Source organism: Triticum dicoccoides, chromosome 2A (genome assembly GCF_002162155.2).
Source record: "Triticum dicoccoides isolate Atlit2015 ecotype Zavitan chromosome 2A, WEW_v2.0, whole genome shotgun sequence".
NCBI classification, from domain to species: domain Eukaryota; kingdom Viridiplantae; phylum Streptophyta; class Magnoliopsida; order Poales; family Poaceae; genus Triticum; species Triticum dicoccoides.
In genome coordinates, this window is record NC_041382.1 from 99,706,271 (window position 1) to 99,726,840 (window position 20,570).

Sequence of the window (20,570 nt, forward strand, 5' to 3'; positions counted from 1 at the left end):
AGTGGTTGACTTTGTTGTAACATCAGATTGTTACAATAAGATTTACGACTTAGCGCATCAGCCATGACGTTGGCTTTCCCTGGGGTGTAGGTTATTCCTAGGTCGAAGTCTGTGATCAATTCAACCCAACGTCTTTGCCTGAGATTCAGATCCGGTTGGGTGAAAATGTACTTCAGACTTTGGTGATCAGTGAATATTTCGCAACGATTACCGAGGAGGTAATGTCGCCAGGTCTTAAGTGCATAGACTACGGCTGCAAGCTCTAGATCATGAGTAGGATAATTCTCCTCATGTGGGTGCAATTGCCGTGAAGCGTAGGCAATTACATGTCGATCTTGCATAAGGATGCAACCTAGTCCTTGTCGCGAGGCGTCGCAGTAGATAACAAAGTCTTTGGAGAAGTCTGGCGGTACCAGTACGGGAGCAGAAGTCAGGCGTCTTTTCAGTTCCTGAAAGCTGTGCTCACATTGTGGAGTCCACTCGAACTTATCTTTCTTGAGGAGTTCGGTTAGAGGTTTGGCAACTTTGGAGAAATTCTCGACAAAGCGACGACAATAGCTCGCTAAGCCCAGAAAGCTCCGAACTTGCTTGACCGATTCAGGTGGAGTCCAATTAAGGACGGCTTGAACTCGCTCAGGGTTAACAGCAATACCTTTACCAGATATTACATGACCCAGGTAGGTCACTTCTGGCAACCAGAATTCACATTTAGAAAATTTGGCATAAAGGCGATGCTCTCGAAGTTTCTGCAACACTAGCCTTAGATGTTCGGCATGTTCTTCCTCGTTCTTGGAGTAGATGAGTATATCATCGAGGTAAACCACGACGAATTTATCCAAATACTCCATGAAGATTGAGTTCATCAACCGAGAAAAGGTGGCTGGAGCGTTGGTTAAACCGAAGGACATGACGGTGTACTCGTATTGGCCATAACGGGTAACAAAGGCCGTTTTAGGAATGTCCCCGTTTCTGATTTTGATTTGATGGTAGCCCAACCTCAAATCCATCTTGGAGAAGACTGAGGATCCAGCGAGCTGATCATACAGATCGTTGATCCTGGGAAGTGGATATTTGTTTTTGATTGTGACCAAATTGACAGGTCGGTAATCTACAACCATCCGGTCCGTACCATCCTTCTTCTTGACGAATAGGACGGGGCAAGCCCACGGAGATGAACTAGGGCGGATGAAACCCTTTTTCAAGGACTCATCGAGTTGTTTCTTAAGCTCGGCTAGTTCTAAGGGTGCCATCTTATAAGGTCTTCTAGCAATCGGAACGGTTCCTGGAATGAGGTCTATTACGAACTCAACATCCCTGTCAGGTGGAACACCTGGCAATTCCTCTGGGAAAACATCCGGAAAATCACGGACTACCGGAACGTCCTCAAGGTCTGGCAAAGGGCTGGCATTAAGAGAATATAATTGTCGCTTGGCTAATCGGGTCAAGACATTGACTATCTTGCCCGAAGGGTGAGTGAGTTGAACAGTCCTAGAGAAGCAATCAATTTTGGCATGATGAGCTGACATCCAGTCCATACCCAAAATGATATTAATATCTGAAAATTTAAGGGCTATCAACGATGCAAGGAAAACAAGTCTGTCGACTTGGATTTCATTTCCATAACTTACCCTAGAGGTCTGCCATCTAGACCCGGGAGTAGAAATTTCCATAGTGGATGGCATGTCACAGAATGCAAAGTTATGCAAACGAGCATAGTTCTCGGATATAAATGAATGAGAGGCTCCTGTATCGAAAAGAACAGATGCCGGGTGGCAGTTAACAAGAAGCGTACCGAGAACGACGTTGGGATCCTCTTGAGCTTCTTCGGCAGAGATACAGTTGACATGGCCACGTGAAGCGGTGACCGGTTTGGCGTGGAATACTTTTCCTGTCGGCTTGCCACGGCCAACAGCTTTAGCAGACTGGTTGGGGTTGGTCTGGGGACACTCACGCATATAGTGACCAGATTCCCCACACTTGAAACAAGTCACGGAACTGGTACGTGGAGGAGCATTATTGGTTGGACCCCCATAGGGCTTGGCCGGTGCAGACTGTTGAACAGGGCGAGGCGCCTGGAAAGATGGCCTCGGTGTGAACCTGGGTGGCAGGGCGGTGTTGGGTACCCACACGCGGCGCTTCTGAGGACCAGCACCGGATGAGGAACCCATGTCACGGCCATGCTTGCGTGTTGCGTCATAGTCAGTCTGACCAGTTTCAGCACTGATGGCTTTGTTGACAAGTTTCTGGAAAGATGTGCACTCATGCAGACGGAGGTCGCGGCGAAGCTCAGGACTAAGGCCCTTACGGAACCTTGCTTGCTTCTTGGCGTCAGTAGAAACTTCCTCGGTTGCATATCGTGCGAGGTTACCAAACTCCCTGCTGTAAACATCCACAGAAAGTCGGCCTTGGGTGAAACTGCAAAATTCTTCACGTTTACAGTCCATGAGACCCTCCGGAATGTGATGCTCACGGAAAGCCTCGCTGAACTCAGCCCAAGTAGTGACATGGCCCACCGGGCGCATAGCTCCATAATTTTCCCACCATAGACTGGCGGGGCCTTCAAGATGATATGCAGCAAAGGTGACCTTGTCAGCCTCCGCTACCAGCGCGGAACGCAGTTTGTGAGCGATACTGCGAAGCCAGTCATCAGCGTCGAGAGGCTCGACGGAGTGGTGGAACGTGGGTGGATGCAATTTGATAAAATCACTGAGTGACACTACGTTGGTCCTCTGATGGTGTGCTGTATTCTGTTCAATACGCTCCAACAAACGGTTGGTTTCCCGCTTGTTTCTCTCAGCTTCCATCATAACCTCGGCTAGGGAAGGAGGATGAGGCAGATTTTCATTCCTACCTTCAGTGCCTTCGGCCTGCTCTTGAGAGGCAGGGTTAGCGCGCGTGTTGACCATCCTAGGTAAACAAGACAATGATTTAGTCAGAATGATAAAATTCCGACATAGGATAAAAATGTAAGGAATAACTCGAAATGCAAGATGATCATCCGTATGACATGGTAGATACAGAAACTGCTTCTTTATTCCATCGTCATACACACCATACAGGGTTTAGTACAAGACCAAACAAAGTACTATTACGGTGAAAAGAGGATTACATCTCATCGGAGGCATTCCAAGCTCCTATACATTATTTTTCTACAACTCCGGAAAGAGTACAAACTAGGTCATATCCCACGAGTCACGCGGGACGATAGACGACACAGCTAGTACGAACTAGTGATACTACCACTAACTCAGACCGATCCGTAGTAGTCCTCGTAGAAGTCACCTCCATAGCCTGGAAGCTCAACATGATCATCCGGAAACAGACGATCTCGCGGAGCTTGTGGACCATAGGGGCTAGGATGAGGTCTTGGACCAACAGACGGTGGCCTGCGGGGACCGCGAGGTGGGGTGATGCCTCCTACATCACGCCAAACCATCACGTCCGGCAGAGCAGATCTCACAGGATAGAGATCGCGCATATCCGAATATCCAGCTTGCACCGCCGGTGCAAACCGAGTCAAAGTGGCCCAGTGGTCAGCACGGGTATTGAAGAGCTCTAACCTCAAGGCCCGATTTTCACGGTCCTTATCCTCGAGCATCTCAGCAGTGGTGCGAGTCCGTGAATCCTCCTGAGTGGGGTCAGCATAGATAGCTTGGAGATACCCTTGTGCTCCCGGGAGTGATCCTGGCATATACCGGAAATCAGAGTCCCGAAATAAACCAGATCTGACTCGCATAATGGTCATCATAGAGTAGGCGGCGTCCTGCACAGCCATCTCAATAGTAACCCCGAGTCCATAGGAGCAGTGAAGAGGCTCGGTGGATCCAGGATAAGATGGAAATATCCTGACAGTGCAGAGATACTGGCTTTGATTAAAGTCTCGGAATTGCTCTTCGACCGTGTACTCAGGATACCAGCGGTATCCAGCCTCAGTCATTACCCTGACCAACTTGGCAGTATGGCCGGGTACATCTAGGCATCGAGTCAGGTGAACCACTTGATTGAGGTCGCGAGTGGCCATCTGAAAGCACAATCATAATGCAAAGGCATTAGAATTTCTAGCAAAATTTCGGCAGCATAACAGCTGTAAATGCTCAAGAAGGATTTTGAGACATTTGACAAAGGATTTTGTACACACTCAACATCATCATATCAAAGTTCTGAAACCATTCTAACAACATAATGTGGTAGTAGAACTGAACTAGGCTTGTATCCATCAAACTTATAAGGTACTACTGATTAGTAACACATGATCCTGATAGAGAGAATAGGTCCTAACTCCTTAACCCCCGGTGGAAGAATGGACTGACTCAGATCAGAATGTCATAAGATAAAGGAGTAAAAGAGCCTTACGTTCCAACCCACAAACAATTCCCCTACATATAACTAAAGAATTTCTAGACTCAACATCGACCAGTTTGGCTTGGAGAACCTACAGGCAGTCCGGCTCTGATGCCAACGCTGTCAGGTCCCCGACTCGATGTCACATCGATCTAGCCGGTAACACCTCATATCACTTTGCGGCCTCACGCACGGTATCCTCACGGGTGTCGCCTTACCTTTGCCCGGGACCGTTTGCGCCTTTTGGCTCACGTATATGATGGTGTCGCTAGCATCCATATGATAAGGAGCCCGGGCTGACATGACTAGTCGTAAACCCAAAGTGGCACAAACTTACAGGGACAGGCATCCATGACCCAGCTCCGAACGTGTCGGTCATCAGCAAGTGGGTCCGGGCTGTAGCACTGGGCTAGCAGGACTCCGGTAAACCGGGCTGTAGCAGGCTAACAGGACTCCGGTACTCAAAGCGTGACATTTCCCCGAAGGGACAGACACAGGAACGAAGAAGGACACATGCCGGCCAGCCTAAGTGTTCCAGAGCAGTAGCAAGCTACCATGGCTCAGCGGTAACACTAGGAGACATTTCCCGGTAAGAGAGGCTACTAAAGATAAACAACTAGATAGTCAGATCCCACACATACCAAGCATTTCAATCATACACACAATATGCTCGATATGTGCAAATACAACGAAGCATCACAACATGACTCTACGACACAAGTACTTTATTTAAGGCTCAGAGAGCCATACATAACATACACAAAGGTACGGGTCTCACGACCCAACATACAAGTCATACAGTCATACAAACCAGCAGCGGAAGTACATTGTCTAAGTACAGACAACTAGTAAAATAAAGAGGCTTGGAAAGCCTAGCTATACTACATGGGTCTTCACAAGCTCAGGGTCACCACCTGGGTCTTTAGCCTACTCGTTGATGTCAATGTCTACATAGAACCCATCAGAAGGGGTTGCAGCGTCTTCTGTAAAATTGTAAATTATAGCAACATGAGTACAAAGGTACTCAGCAAGACTTACATCAGCTCCTATATACATGCATATTATCAAGAAGGGTTGGTGGGGTTATTGCAGCAAGCCAGCTTTGACTCTTGGCTAGACTATCCTACGATGCTCCAACTCGAAATGGTTTTGCGCACACGAGTCCACTACTCACCACTTCAATACATTACCGAGGATCCACCTCCGTCTTCCTACGGAAGAGCCATCCTCGGCACTCACACTTATCTTGAGGCTTTTAGCAGTTTCCATTTACTTGTCTATGAACTGTATAGGCAACCAAGTACTCCTTTACCGCGGACGCGGCTATTCGAATAGATCATGTTAACCCTGCAGGGGTGTACTTCTTCATACACGCTCTCACCACTTACCGTCGTTTACACGACATGTACTCGGCAACCTTCAAGCGGAAGCCCAACGTGGGTGTCGGCCACGACCTACCTAATCACCTAAGCCTCCAGTCCAGGTTTATCGCCTATTCAGGTTCCATCCGCAGGGAGTCCGGCCGAGGTTTCCCATACGGCCCCGAACAATGTGAACAGGGTTCCCGAGATACCTAACGGGTATTCGGTACACCCGGCCACGTACCTACCGCATCACAGCCCACCCCTACGGTCAGCGCTGTCCACGGCCTCCAGTAGGCTACAAACACCAGAAACTACTTGCAACTCCTGGACGGAGAACTAGGGTGAATAAGAAGCCGAGAGGGTCCATTGGTTTCGGGCCCAATGCATGGTAGTAGCTGATTCTTAAATCACACATACAAATCTCAGTGCTTAAGGTCGGCTTCAATGAAACAACCCACCATGTACTCCTACATGGCCTCTCATCGATACCTTTACCAAATCGTGTTCACCACACCACTCTCATTACTGACATAAACATTTCACTCTAGCCCATCACCCAGATGAACCAGACCTGACACGACTCTAAGCATAGCAGGCATAGCAAGGTAGGAACAACACATACATATGGCTCAATCAACTCCTACACATGCTAGTGGGTTTCATCTAGTTACTGTGGCAATGACAGGTTATGCAGAGGAAATGGGTTCAACTACCGTAGCACACAGCAGTTTGAAACGCGTTGTCTTAATGCAGTAAAAGAGAGCAGGAGCGAGAACATGGGATTGTATCGATATGATCAAATGGTTGGTTGCTTGCCTGAGGGTTCGATGCACTGATACGGTTCTTCGTTAGGGTAATCACGGTACTCCTCGGAGGCAGAACCTGTCGCAAGGACACCGATACACAACCATCACCAAACAATGTGCAACAATATGATGCATGCATGAAACATGGCAATATGAGTGTGTTGGGCTAATGCAACTAAAACCAGAGGGGTTTGAGCAAATTTGAATCAAAGATTCAAATTTTCAAACTCAAACATGGCCCTTTAAGGTGCTTTTCCTTGTTCTGTTTAAAACATCAATTTAACTTGTTTGATCATGCATGAGAATAGTACAGATGGATAGATTGGATTTTTCTGATCATTTTTCATATATAATTTGTCCAATTTGGAGTTACAGAATAAAAGTTATGAATTTTTGAAGTTTAAATAATATTCTGGAATTTCCTGATTTAATTTAAATCCAGAAATATTATTATTGCGCCAGCATGACGTCAGCATGACGTCAGTGGTCAACTGCGGCTGGCTGAGGTCAAACCTGACGTGTGGGGCCCACACGTCAGTGACAGGGGGGTTAAACAGAGTTAAATTAATTCTTCTGTCAGGACCCCGACTCGATGTCACATCGATCTAGCCGGTAACACCTCATATCACTTTGCGGCCTCACGCACGGTATCCCCACGGGTGTCGCCTTACCTTTGCCCGGGACCGTTTGCGCCTTTTGGCTCACGTATATGATAGTGTCGCTAGCATCCATATGATAAGGAGCCCGGGCTGACATGACTAGTCGTAAACCCAAAGTGGCACAGACTTGCAGGGACAGGTATCCATGACCCAGCTTCGAACGTGTCGGTCATCAGCAAGTGGGTCCGGGCTGTAGCACTGGGCTAGCAGGACTCCGGTAAACCAGGCTGTAGCGGGCTAACAGGACTCCGGTACTCAATGCGTGACATTTCCCCGAAGGGACAGACACAGGAAAGAAGAAGGACACATGCCGGCCAGCCTAAGTGTTCCAGAGCAGTAGCAAGCTACCGTGGCTCAGCGGTAACACTAGGAGACATTTCCCGGTAAGAGAGGCTACTAAAGATAAACAACTAGATAGTCAGATCCCACACATACCAAGCATTTCAATCATACACACAATATGCTCGATATGTGCAAATACAACGAAGCATCACAACATGACTCTACGACACAAGTACTTTATTTAAGGCTCAGGGAGCCATACATAACATACACAAGGTACGGGTCTCACGACCCAACATACAAGTCATACAGTCATACAAACCAGCAGCGGAAGTAACTTGTCTGAGTATAGACAACTAGTAAAATAAAGAGGCTTGGGAAGCCTAGCTATACTACGAGGTCCTTCACAAGCTCAGGGTCACCACCTGGGTCTTTAGCCTACTCGTTGATGTCAACGTCTACATAGAACCCATCAGAAGGGGTTGCAGCGTCTTCTATAAAAATGTAGATTATAGCAACATGAGTACAAAGGTACTCAGCAAGACTTACATCAGATCCTACATACATGCTTAGTATCAAGAAGGGTTGGTGGAGTTATTGCAGCAAGCCAGCTTTGACTCTTGGCTAGACTATCCTACGATACTCCAACTTGAAATGGTTTTGCGCACACGAGTCCACTACTCACCACTTCAATACACTACCGAGGATCCACCTCCGTCTTCCTACGGAAGAGCCATCCTCGGCACTCACACTTATCTTGAGGCTTTTAACAGTTTCCATTTACTTGTCTATGAACTGTATAGGCAACCAAGTAGTCCTTTACCGCGGACGCGGCTATTCGAATAGATCATGTTAACCCTGCAGGGGTGTACTCCTTCATACACGCTCTCACCACTTACCGTCGTTTACACGACATGTACTCGGCAACCTTCAAGCGGAAGCCCAACGTGGGTGTCGGCCACGACCTACCTAATCACCTAAGCCTCCAGTCCAGGTTTATCGCCTATCCAGGTTCCATCCGTAGGGAGTCCGGCCGAGGTTTCCCATACGGCCCCGAACGATGTGAACAGGGTTCCCGAAATACCTAACGGGTATTCGGTACACCGTGCCACGTACCTACCGCATCACAGCCCACCCCTACGGTCAGCGCTGTCCACGGCCTCCAGTAGGCTACAAACACCAGAAACTACTTGCAACTCCTGGACGGAGAACTAGGGTGAATAAGAAGCCGAGAGGGTCCATTGGTTTCGGGCCCAATGCATGGTAGTAGCTGATTCTTAAATCACACATACAGATCTCAGTGCTTAAGGTCGGCTTCAATGAAACAACCCACCATGTACTCCTACATGGCCTCTCATCGATACCTTTACCAAATCGTGTTCACCACACCACTCTCATTACCGACATAATCATTTCACTCTAGCCCATCACCCAGATGAACCAGACCTGACACGACTCTAAGCATAGCAGGCATAGCAAGGTAGGAACAACACATACATATGGCTCAATCAACTCCTACACATGCTAGTGGGTTTCATCTAGTTACTGTGGAAATGACAGGTCATGCAGAGGAAATGGGTTCAACTACCGTAGCACACAGCAGTTTGAAACGCGTTGTGTTAATGCAGTAAAAAAGAGCAGGAGCGAGAACATGGGATTGTATCGATATGATCAAATGGTTGGTTGCTTGCCTGATGGTTCGATGCACTGATACGGTTCTTCGTTAGGGTAATCACGGTACTCCTCGGAGGCAGAACCTGTCGCAAAGGACACTGACACACAACCATCACCAAACAATGTGCAATAATATGATGCATGCATGAAACATGGCAATATGAGTGTGTTGGGCTAATGCAACCTAAAACCAGAAGGGTTTGAACAAATTTGAATCAAAGATTCAAATTTCAAACTCAAACATGGCCTTTTAAAGTGCTTTTCCTTGTTCTGCTTAAAATATCAATTTAACTTGTTTGATCATGCATGAAAATAGTACAGATGGATAGATTGGATTTTTCTGATCATTTTTCATATATAACTTGCCTAATTTGGAGTTACAGAATAAAAGTTATGAATTTTTGAAGTTTAAATAATATTCTGGAATTTCCTGATTTAAATTAAATCCAGAAATATAAATATTGCGCCAGCATGACGTCAGCATGACGTCAGTGGTCAACTGCGGTTGGCTGGAGTCAAACCTGACGTGTGGGGTCCACACGTCAGTGACAGGGGGGTTAAACAGGGTTAGTTTAATCCTAATTAGGGGTTAGTGGCGCTGGGGCCCACTGGTCAGTGTCAAGGGGTTAACTAACAGTGGTTAGCGCTAATCCTAATTAGCTACAGGGCTGGGCCCACCTGTCAGGGACTCAGGGGGGTCCTGCCGTGGTCAAAGTGGGTCAAACCCACCGGCGACATGACGCCGGCGAGGCCCGAGACGGCGGCGCGATGCGGAATCGCGCTACAGGGCACGGGCGAGGCCGTGCTTGGGCTTGTTGGAGAGCTCTTGCTCCCGCGCGTCGAACGGTGGTGGTGGCCGAGCCTGGGGTGGCCGGTACCGTCGATGGCGACGACCATGGCGGCTGCCGGAGCTCGGTTGAGCTCGGGGTCGAGGCTACAACGACTGCGGGGATGCGGGGTTGGCGCCTACGGCTTCTACGCGGTGCGGTGAGTGCGTGGGTGTGCTCGGTTGGGCGCTACGGTGACCGTGGCCACGACGGCGACATCGCCGGCGGCGTCGAGCTTCGGAGCTCAAGGGGGGCGGCAGCTGCAGAAGGCTAGGGACGACGGGGCAAGGGGGAATCGAATCAGTGGCTCACCGCGGAGCTGCAGGGATGGTTAGCGGGCTCGGGGACGACCGGTAGCTCCCGATTCGACGGCGACGATCTCCGGTGGCCGAGAAGGGGAACGGCGACGTGGCGGCGATGCAGGGCTTCCGGAGACCCGTGGAGCGGTGGGGAGGAAGAGGGGGTCGAGGCGGAGCTCCTGAGCTAGTCGGGGGAGCGAGGGGTGGCCGGAGACGGCTGCTATGGCGAACGGCGGCGACGGTGGTGTTCGGCCGTGTGAGAGAGAGAGAGCGAGGGAGAGGAGGGAGGAACTGAGGGAGAGTGAGAGAGAGCAGGGGGAGAGGCGTGGCGTCGTCCGGGGCATCGAGCGAGGAGGGGAGGGCAGGCAGGCAGGGAGAGAGGTGGCGTGGCGCGGTGGCGCGCGCGCGCGCCGGCCACACTCCCCTCCCTCTGTCGAGGACGAAGACGACAGAGGAGGGAGGCGGGCTGGGCCGCCTGCTGGCTGGGCCGGCCAGCTGGCTGGGCTGCACAGGGAGGAGCCCAGGTAAGTTTCTCCCTTTTATTTATTTCCTTTTCTAATTTTTGACATTTGTTTTGATTTAAATAATATATTAAATCATTTATTTAACTTATGCCAATTTTTGCAGGAGCTAGATATATTATTCCAGAGCTCCTTTATAAATGGCATAATATTTGGACATATATTAAAATATATAATTAATATATTTCCAATGCAAATATTTATGCATTAATTCCAAAAGCCCAAAATAAATACCTATGAGCTCTTAAAAATATTGGTTTGATTTTTATCTCTGTCCAATATTTTCAGAGAGCCACATGAGCATTTTCTTGGACCCTTTTGGAGAAATTTTTATTTGGATCATTTTCAAAAATGATTCTGAGGGTTCCACAAATCCCCATTTCAAATTAAATGGAAAATTTAAACATGATGCACACACTCTGATGCATGACTAGCTAGGGTGTGACAATTGAGATTACATGCAAGTCTCATGTCGCTGCAAGCATGCACCATGACACTTGGGGGCTAATGCAAAGTAATTTTCTGCTCATATTATTGAAGACCCGACTCATCACATTATAATGAGTCGGCCCTTGGGGGCTACCAATTGCTCCTGTCAACAGTTGAAGGTACAAAGCTTTTTATTCATTATATTGAAGAGTCCACTGCTCAGTTGGTAAAGCACAAGGCTCTTAACCTTGTGGACGTAGATTCAAGTCCCATGATGAGGGTTACATCATATGGTGTTATTTTTATTGAAGTATATATCAAGTCCCAGCTCAATATTATCTTACTGAGCCGGCCCTTGGGGGCTACACATCATTGCTCAAATCTACATGATTATACCTACAAAGTCCTTGCTCATTATTGCATAATGACCCGGCCCTTGGGGGCTACACTGGTTGAAGTTTTTATGAGTATAAGACAATTACAAGTCCCAGGTTGCTGCAAGCATGACAACCTGGCACTTGGGGGCTACATAGTATGGAGTATTTTGTTTTTACTAGTCACTGGGATGAACAACATGGATTTCTTTGAAAGTGGTAGTATTTATACCGAAGCAAAGTCTTAAGCCGCCACTTTGTTCTGCTCAAAGACTTGGGGGCTACAGGTATTATATTATTATCGAAGAAATATTTTCAAATTCTCTGATTGAGCAAACTAGGTTGACCCGGCGTCACCAATCATTATGACCCTGTGGCTGCAACCCGGCGTTATTAATAATCATGAACCAGCGTTGGCAACAATCATGAACCGGTGTCTGCAACAATTATGACTCGGAATTATCAGTTTTTATAACCAGACAATGGTGGTAATCATAAACTGGCAAGTTCTACATCTTCAAACCGGCCGAATATCAGATGAGTATTTCAAGACCAATATTTCTTAAACCGGCGCTCTGGAAGCCGACTCAAGTGGATTATTCTTCACAATATTTTTTATAAGAAGCCAACATCAACAATTTGAGTATGAAGCTGGTTATTGATCCGGATTTTTTAGAAGAAGGAAATGACAAGGACTTCAGAATGATCAGATGCCAGTTTACAAGAATTCTTAACCCGAAGCATAGTCTATCAAATTTGTTCTTGTATTTGTTTTACAGGATCAGTTTAACATGGATAAATCCAAATTAAACTGGGGGCTAATGCCGGGGATATACCCCGTGGCATAAACCGGCCGGGAGTATAAACCGGCCGGACTGGATGACTCACTGGTAACCCGCCCGGAGCTTGGCGGTTCACCGGCTACCCGCCCGGTCTTGGCGGTTCATTAGTAACCTGGCGGGCGGGTCAGATGGATGACGAGGCCCATGGCCCAGAAGGCCGGATCATGCTATGGTGGGTCGGTTTAAGAGAAAAGGCGTGAGGAATATTTACTTTACAAGGAAGACCCGGACTTGTATCCGGTTTGTATTAGAGATAGACTAGTCCTAATCCTAATAGGACTCTACATGTAACCCATCCCTTCAACATATATAAGGAGGGGCAGGGCTCCCTGAAGAGGGACAGACAACAATCAATAATCTCTAGGGCTAGACACAAAGAGGAGAGCCGGTTTACGGCGACTCCCTCGTGATGATAATGAGACCTAGCCTCAAACAGCATGTAGGGTTTTTACCGGATGATGTTTCCCGGGGCCCGAAGCTGTCTAAATCCCTGTCTTGTGTTGCGTCTCTCGATTCCGCTCAACCCCTCTCAAGCTACCACATAGATGCGTTGGCCTCGCGACTAAGTCCTTACACTAGGACATCTGCCGTGACAATTCCACGACAGTATTGGATACCGACGATCGAATTTCGGGCAAGTAACGTACCGATGACAAAGGGAACAACGTATGTTGTTATGCGGTCTGACCGATAAAGATCTTCGTAGAATATGTAGGAGCCAATATGGGCATCCAGGTCCCGCTATTGGTTATTGACAGGAGACGTGTCTCGGTCATGTCTACATTGTTCTCGAACCCGTAGGGTTCGCACGCTTAAGGTTATGATGACAGTAATATTATGAGTTTATGCATTTTGATGTACCGAAGGTTGTTCGGAGTCCCGGATGTGATCACGGACATGACGAGGATTCTCGAAATGGTCGATACGTAAAGATTGATATATTGGAAGCCTATGTTTGGATATCGGAAGTGTTCCGGGTGAAATCGGGATTTTACCGGAGTACCGGGAGGGTTACCGGAACCCCCCGGGAGCTATATGGGCCATAGTGGGCCTTAGTGGAAAAGAGAAGGGGCTGCCCTAGATGGGCTGCGCGCCTCCCCCTTCCTCTAGTCCTATTAGGACTAGGAGAGGTGGTCGGCCCGCTCCTCCTCTTTTCCCCCTCCGCGAATCCTATTCCAACTAGGATTGGGGGGGGGGGGGAATCCTACTCCCAGAGGGAGTAGGACTCTCCTGGCGCACCCCTTGTGGCCGGCCAGCCTCCCCCCTCTAGTCCTTTATATACTGAGGTAGAGGCACCCTAGAACACACAAGTTGATCCACGTGATCTATTCCTTAGCCGTGTGCGGTGCCCCCTGCCACCATATTCCTCGATAATACCGTAGCGGAGTTTAGGCGAAGCCCTGCTGCTGTAGTTCATCAAGATCATCACCACGCCGTTGTGCTGACGAAACTCTTCCCCGACACTTTGTTGGATCGGAGTCCGGGGATCGTCATCGAGCTGAACATGTGCTCGAACTCGGAGGTGCCGTAGTTTCGGTGCTTGATCGGTTGGATCGTGAAGACGTACGACTACTTCCTCTACGTCGTGTCATCGCTTCCGCAGTCGGTCTGCGTTGGGTACGTAGACAACACTCTCCCTCTCGTTGCTATGCATCACATGATCTTGCGTGTGCGTAGGAAATTTTTTGAAATTACTACGAAACCCAACAGTGGCATCCGAGCCTAGGTTATTTATGTTGATGTAATATGCACGAGTAGAACACAAGTGAGTTGTGGGCGATATAAGTCATACTGCCTACCAGCATGTCATACTTTGGTTCGGCGGCATTGTTGGACGAGACGACCCGGACCAACCTTACGCGTGCGCTTACGCGAGACCGGTTCCCCCGACGTGCTTTGCACACAGGTGGCTTGCGGGCGACTGTCTCTCCAACTTTAGTTGAACCAAGTATGGCTACGCCCGGTCCTTGCGAAGGTTAAAACGGAGTCTATTTGACAAACTATCGTTGTGGTTTTGATGCGTAGGTGAGATTGGTTCTTGCTTAAGCCCGTAGCAGCCATGTAAAACTTGCAACAACAAAGTAGAGGACGTCTAACTTGTTTTTGCAGGGCATGTTGTGATGTGATATGGTCAAGGCATGATGCTGAATATTATTGTATGAGATGATCATGTTTTGTAACCGAGTTATCGGCAACTGGCAGGAGCCATATGGTTGTCGCTTTATTGTATGCAATGCAATCGCGATGTAATGCTTTACTTTATTACTAAACGGTAGTGATAGTCGTAGAAGCATAAGATTGGAGAGACGACAACGATGGTACGATGGAGATCAAGGTGTCGCGCCGGTGACGATGGTGATCATGACGGTGCTTCGGAGATGGAGATCACAAGCACAAGATGATGATGGCCATATCATATCACTTATATTGATTGCATGTGATGTTTATCCTTTTATGCATCTTATCTTGCTTTGATTGACAGTAGCATTATAAGATGATCTCTCACTAAATTATCAAGAAGTGTTCTCCCTGAGTATGCACCGTTGCCAAAGTTCGTCGTGCCCAGACACCACGTGATGATCGGGTGTGATAAGCTCTACGTCCATCTACAACGGGTGCAAGCCAGTTTTGCACACGCAGAATACTTAGGTTAAACTTGACGAGCCTAGCATATGCAGATATGGCCTCGGAACACGGAGACTGAAAGGTCGAGCGTGAATCATATAGTAGATATGATCAACATAACAATGTTCACCATTGAAAACTACTCCATCTCACATGATGATCGGTCATGGTTTAGTTGATTTGGATCACGTAATCACTTAGAGGATTAGAGGGATGTCTATCTAAGTGGGAGTTCTTAAGTAATATGATTAATTGAACTTAAATTTATCATGAACTTAGTCCCTGATAGTATCTTGCTTGTTTATGTTGATTGTAGATAGATGGCTCGTGCTGTTGTTCCGTTGAATTTTAATGCGTTCCTTGAGAAAGCAAAGTTGAAAGATGATGGTAGCAATTACACGGACTGGGTCCGTAACTTGAGGATTATCCTCATTGCTGCACAGAAGAATTACATCCTGGAAGCACCGCTGGGTGCCAGGCCTGCTGCTGGAGCAACACCAGATGTTATGAACGTCTGGCAGAGCAAAGCTGATGACTACTCGATAGTTCAGTGTGCCATGCTTTACGGCTTAGAATCAGGACTTCAACGATGTTTTGAACGTCATGGAGCATATGAGATGTTCTAGGAGTTGAAGTTAATATTTCAAGCAAATGCCCGAATTGAGAGATATGAAGTCTCCAATAAGTTCTATAGCTGCAAGATGGAGGAGAACAGTTCTGTCAGTGAGCATATACTCAAAATGTCTGGGTATAATAATCACTTGATTCAATTGGGAGTTAATCTTCCGGATGATTGCATCATTGACAGAATTCTGCAATCACTGCCACCAAGCTACAAGAGCTTCGTGATGAACTATAATATGCAAGGGATGAACAAGACTATTCCCGAGCTCTTCGCAATGCTGAAAGCTGCGGAGGTAGAAATCAAGAAGGAGCATCAAGTGTTGATGGTTAACAAAACCACTAGTTTCAAGAAAAAGGGCAAAGGGAAGAAGAAGGGGAACTTCAAGAAGAACAGAAAGCAAGTTGCTGCTCAGGAGAAGAAACCCAAGTCTGGACCTAAGCCTGAAACTGAGTGCTTCTACTACAAGCAGACTGGTCACAGGAAGCGGAACTGCCCCAAGTATTTGGCGGATAAGAAGGATGGCAAGGTGAACAAAGGTATATGTGATATACATGTTATTGATGTGTACCTTACTAGAGCACGCAGTAGCACCTGGGTATTTGATACTGGTTCTGTTGCTAATATTTGCAACTCGAAACAGGGACTACAGAATAAGCGGGCACTGGCAAAGGACGAGGTGACGATGCGCGTGGGAAACGGTACCAAAGTTGATGTGATCGCGGTCGGCACGCTACCTCTACATCTACCTTCAGGATTAATATTAGACCTAAATAATTGTTATTTGGTGCCAGCGTTGAGCATGAACATTATATCTGGATCTTGTTTAATGCGAGACGGTTATTCATTTAAATCAGAGAATAATGGTTGTTCTATTTATATGAGTAATATCTTTTATGGTCATGCACCCTTGAAGAGTGGTCTATTCTTATTGAATCTCGATAGTAGTAATACACATATTCATAATGTTGAAACCAAAAGATGCAAAGTTGATAATGAAAGTGCAACTTATTTGTGGCACTGTCGTTTAGGTCATATCGGTGTAAAGCGCATGAAGAAACTCCATACTGATGGACTTTTGGAACCACTTGATTATGAATCACTTGGTACTTGCGAACCGTGCCTCATGGGCAAGATGACTAAAACACCGTTCTCCGGTACTATGGAGAGAGCAACAGATTTGTTGGAAATCATACATACCGATGTATGTGGTCCGATGAATAATGAGGCTCGTGGCGGATATCGTTATTTTCTCACCTTCACAGATGATTTAAGCAGATATGGGTATATCTACTTAATGAAACATAAGTCTGAAACATTTGAAAAGTTCAAAGAATTTCAGAGTGAAGTTGAAAATCATCGTAACAAGAAAATAAAGTTTCTACGATCTGATCGTGGAGGAGAATATTTGAGTTACGAGTTTGGTGTACATTTGAAAAATTGTGGAATAGTTTCGCAACTGACGCCACCCGGAACACCACAGCGTAATGGTGTGTCCGAATGTCGTAATCGTACTTTACTGGATATGGTGCGATCTATGATGTCTCTTACTGATTTACCGCTATCGTTTTGGGGATACGCTCTAGAGACGGCCGCATTCACGTTAAATAGGGCACCATCAAAATCCGTTGAGACGACGCCTTATGAACTATGGTTTGGCAAGAAACCAAAGTTGTCGTTTCTTAAAGTTTGGGGCTGCGATGCTTATGTGAAAAAGCTTCAACCTGATAAGCTCGAACCCAAATCAGAGAAATGTGTCTTCATAGGATACCCAAAGGAGACTGTTGGGTACACCTTCTATCACAGATCCGAAGGCAAGACATTCGTTGCTAAGAATGGATCCTTTCTAGAGAAGGAGTTTCTCTCGAAAGAAGTGAGTGGGAGGAAAGTAGAACTTGACGAGGTAACTGTACCTGCTCCCTTACTGGAAAGTAGTACATCACAGAAAACTATTTCAGTGACACCTACACCAGTTAGTGAGGAAGCCAATGATAATGATCATGAAACTTCAGATCAAGATACTACTGAACCTCGTAGATCAACCAGAGTAAGATCTGCACCAGAGTGGTACGGTAATCCTGTTCTGGAAGTCATGCTACTAGATCATGATGAACCTACGAACTATGAAGAAGCGATGGTGAGCCCAGATTCCGCAAAATGGCTTGAAGCCATGAAATCTGAGATGGGATCCATGTATGAGAACAAAGTATGGACTTTGGTTGACTTGCCCGATGATCGGCAAGCAATTGAGAATAAATGGATCTTTAAGAAGAAGACTGACGCTGATGGTAATGTTACTGTCTACAAAGCTCGACTTGTCGCAAAAGGTTTTCGGCAAGTTCAAGGGATTGACTACGATGAGACCTTCTCACCCCGTAGCGATGCTTAAGTCCGTCCGAATTATGTTAGAGATTGCCGCATTTTATGATTATGAAATTTGGCAGATGGATGTCAAAACTGCATTCCTGAATGGATTTCTGGAAGAAGAGTTGTATATGATGCAACCAGAAGGTTTTGTCGATCCAAAGGGAGCTAACAAAGTGTGCAAGCTCCAGCGATCCATTTATGGACTGGTGCAAGCATCTCGGAGTTGGAATAAACGTTTTGATAGTGTGATCAAAGCATTTGGTTTTATACAGACTTTCGGAGAAGCCTGTATTTACAAGAAAGTGAGTGGGAGCTCTGTAGTATTTTTGATATTATATGTGGATGACATATTGCTGATTGGAAATGATATAGAATTTCTGGATAGCATAAAGGGATACTTGAATAAAAGTTTTTCAATGAAAGACCTCGGTGATGCTGCTTACATATTAGGCATTAAGATCTATAGAGATAGATCAAGACGCTTAATTGGACATTCACAAAGCATATACCTTGACAAAATTTTGAAGAAGTTCAAAATGGATCAAGCAAAGAAAGGGTTCTTGCCTGTGTTACAAGGTGTGAAGTTGAGTAAGACTCAATGCCCGACCACTGCAGAAGATAGAGAGAATATGAAAGATGTTCCCTATGCATCAGCCATAGGATCTATCATGTATGCAATGCTGTGTACCAGACCTGATGTGTGCCTTGCTATAAGTTTAGCAGGGAGGTACCAAAGTAATCCAGGAGTGGATCATTGGACATCGGTCAAGAACATCCTGAAATACCTGAAAAGGACTAAGGATATGTTTCTCGTATATGGAGGTGACAAAGAGCTCACCGTAAAAGGTTACGTTGATGCAAGCTTTGACACTGATCCGGACGATTCTAAATCGCAAACCAGATACGTGTTTACATTAAACGGTGGAGCTGTCAGTTGGTGCAGTTCTAAACAAAGCGTCGTAGCGGGATCTACATGTGAAGCGGAGTACATAGCTGCTTCGGAAGCAGCGAACGAAGGAGTCTGGATGAAGGAGTTCATATCCGATCTAGGTGTCATACCTAGTGCATCGGGTCCAATGAAAATCTTTTGTGACAATACTGGTGCAATTGCCTTGGCAAAGGAATCCAGATTTCACAAAAGGACCAAACACATCAAGAGACGCTTCAATTCCATCCGGGATCTAGTCCAGGTGGGAGACATAGAGATTTGCAAGATACATACGAATCTGAATGTTGCAGACCCGTTGAGTAAGCCTCTTCCACGAGCAAAACATGATCAGCACCAAGGCTCCATGGGTGTTAGAATCATTACAGTGTAATCTAGATTATTGACTCTAGTGCAGGTGGGAGACTAAAGGAAATATGCCCTAGAGGCAATAATAAAGTTATTATTTATTTCCTTATATCATGATAAATGTTTATTATTCATGCTAGAATTGTATTAACCGGAAACATAATACATGTCTGAATACATAGACAAACAGAGTGTCACTAGTATGCCTCTACTAGACTAGCTCGTTAATCAAAGATGGTTATGTTTCCTAACCATAGACAAAGGAGTTGTTATTTGATTAACAAGGTCACATCATTAGTTGAATGATCTGATTGACATGACCCATTCCATTAGCTTAGCACCCGATCGTTTAGTATGTTGCTATTGCTTTTCTTCATGACTTATACATGTTCCTATGACTATGAGATTATGCAACTCCCGTTTACCGGAGGAACACTTTGGGTGCTGCCAAACGTCACAACGTAACTGGGTGATTATAAAGGAGCATTACAGGTGTCTGCAATGGTAGATGTTGGGTTTGCGTATTTCGAGATTAGGATTTGTCACTCCGATTGTCGGAGAGGTATCTCTGGGCCCTCTCGGTAATGCACATCACATAAAGCCTTGCAAGCATTACAACTAATATGTTAGTTGTGAGATGATTTATTACGGAACGAGTAAAGAGACTTGCCGGTAACGAGATTGAACTAGGTATTGGATACCGACGATCGAATCTCGGGCAAGTAACATACTGATGACAAAGGGAACAACGTATGTTGTTATGCGGTCTGACCGATAAAGATCTTCGTAGAATATGTAGGAGCCAATATGGGCATCCAGGTCCTGCTATTGGTTATTGACCGGAGACGTGTCTCGGTCATGTCTACATTGTTCTCGAACCCGTAGGGTCCGCACGCTTAAGGTTATGATGACAGTAATATTATGAGTTTATGCATTTTGATGTACCGAAGGTTGTTCGGAGTCCTGGATGTGATCACGGACATGATGAGGAGTCTCGAAATGGTCGAGACGTAAAGATTGATATATTGGAAGCCTATGTTTGGATATCGGAAGTGTTCCGGGTGAAATCGGGATTTTACCGGAGTACCGGAGGGTTACCGGAACCCCCCGGGAGCTATATGGGCCATAGTGGGCCTTAGTGGAAAAGAGAAGGGGCTGCCCTAGATGGGCTGCATGCCTCCCCCTTCCCCTAGTCCTATTAGGACTAGGAGAGGTGGCCGGCCCCCTCCTCCTCTTTTCCCCCT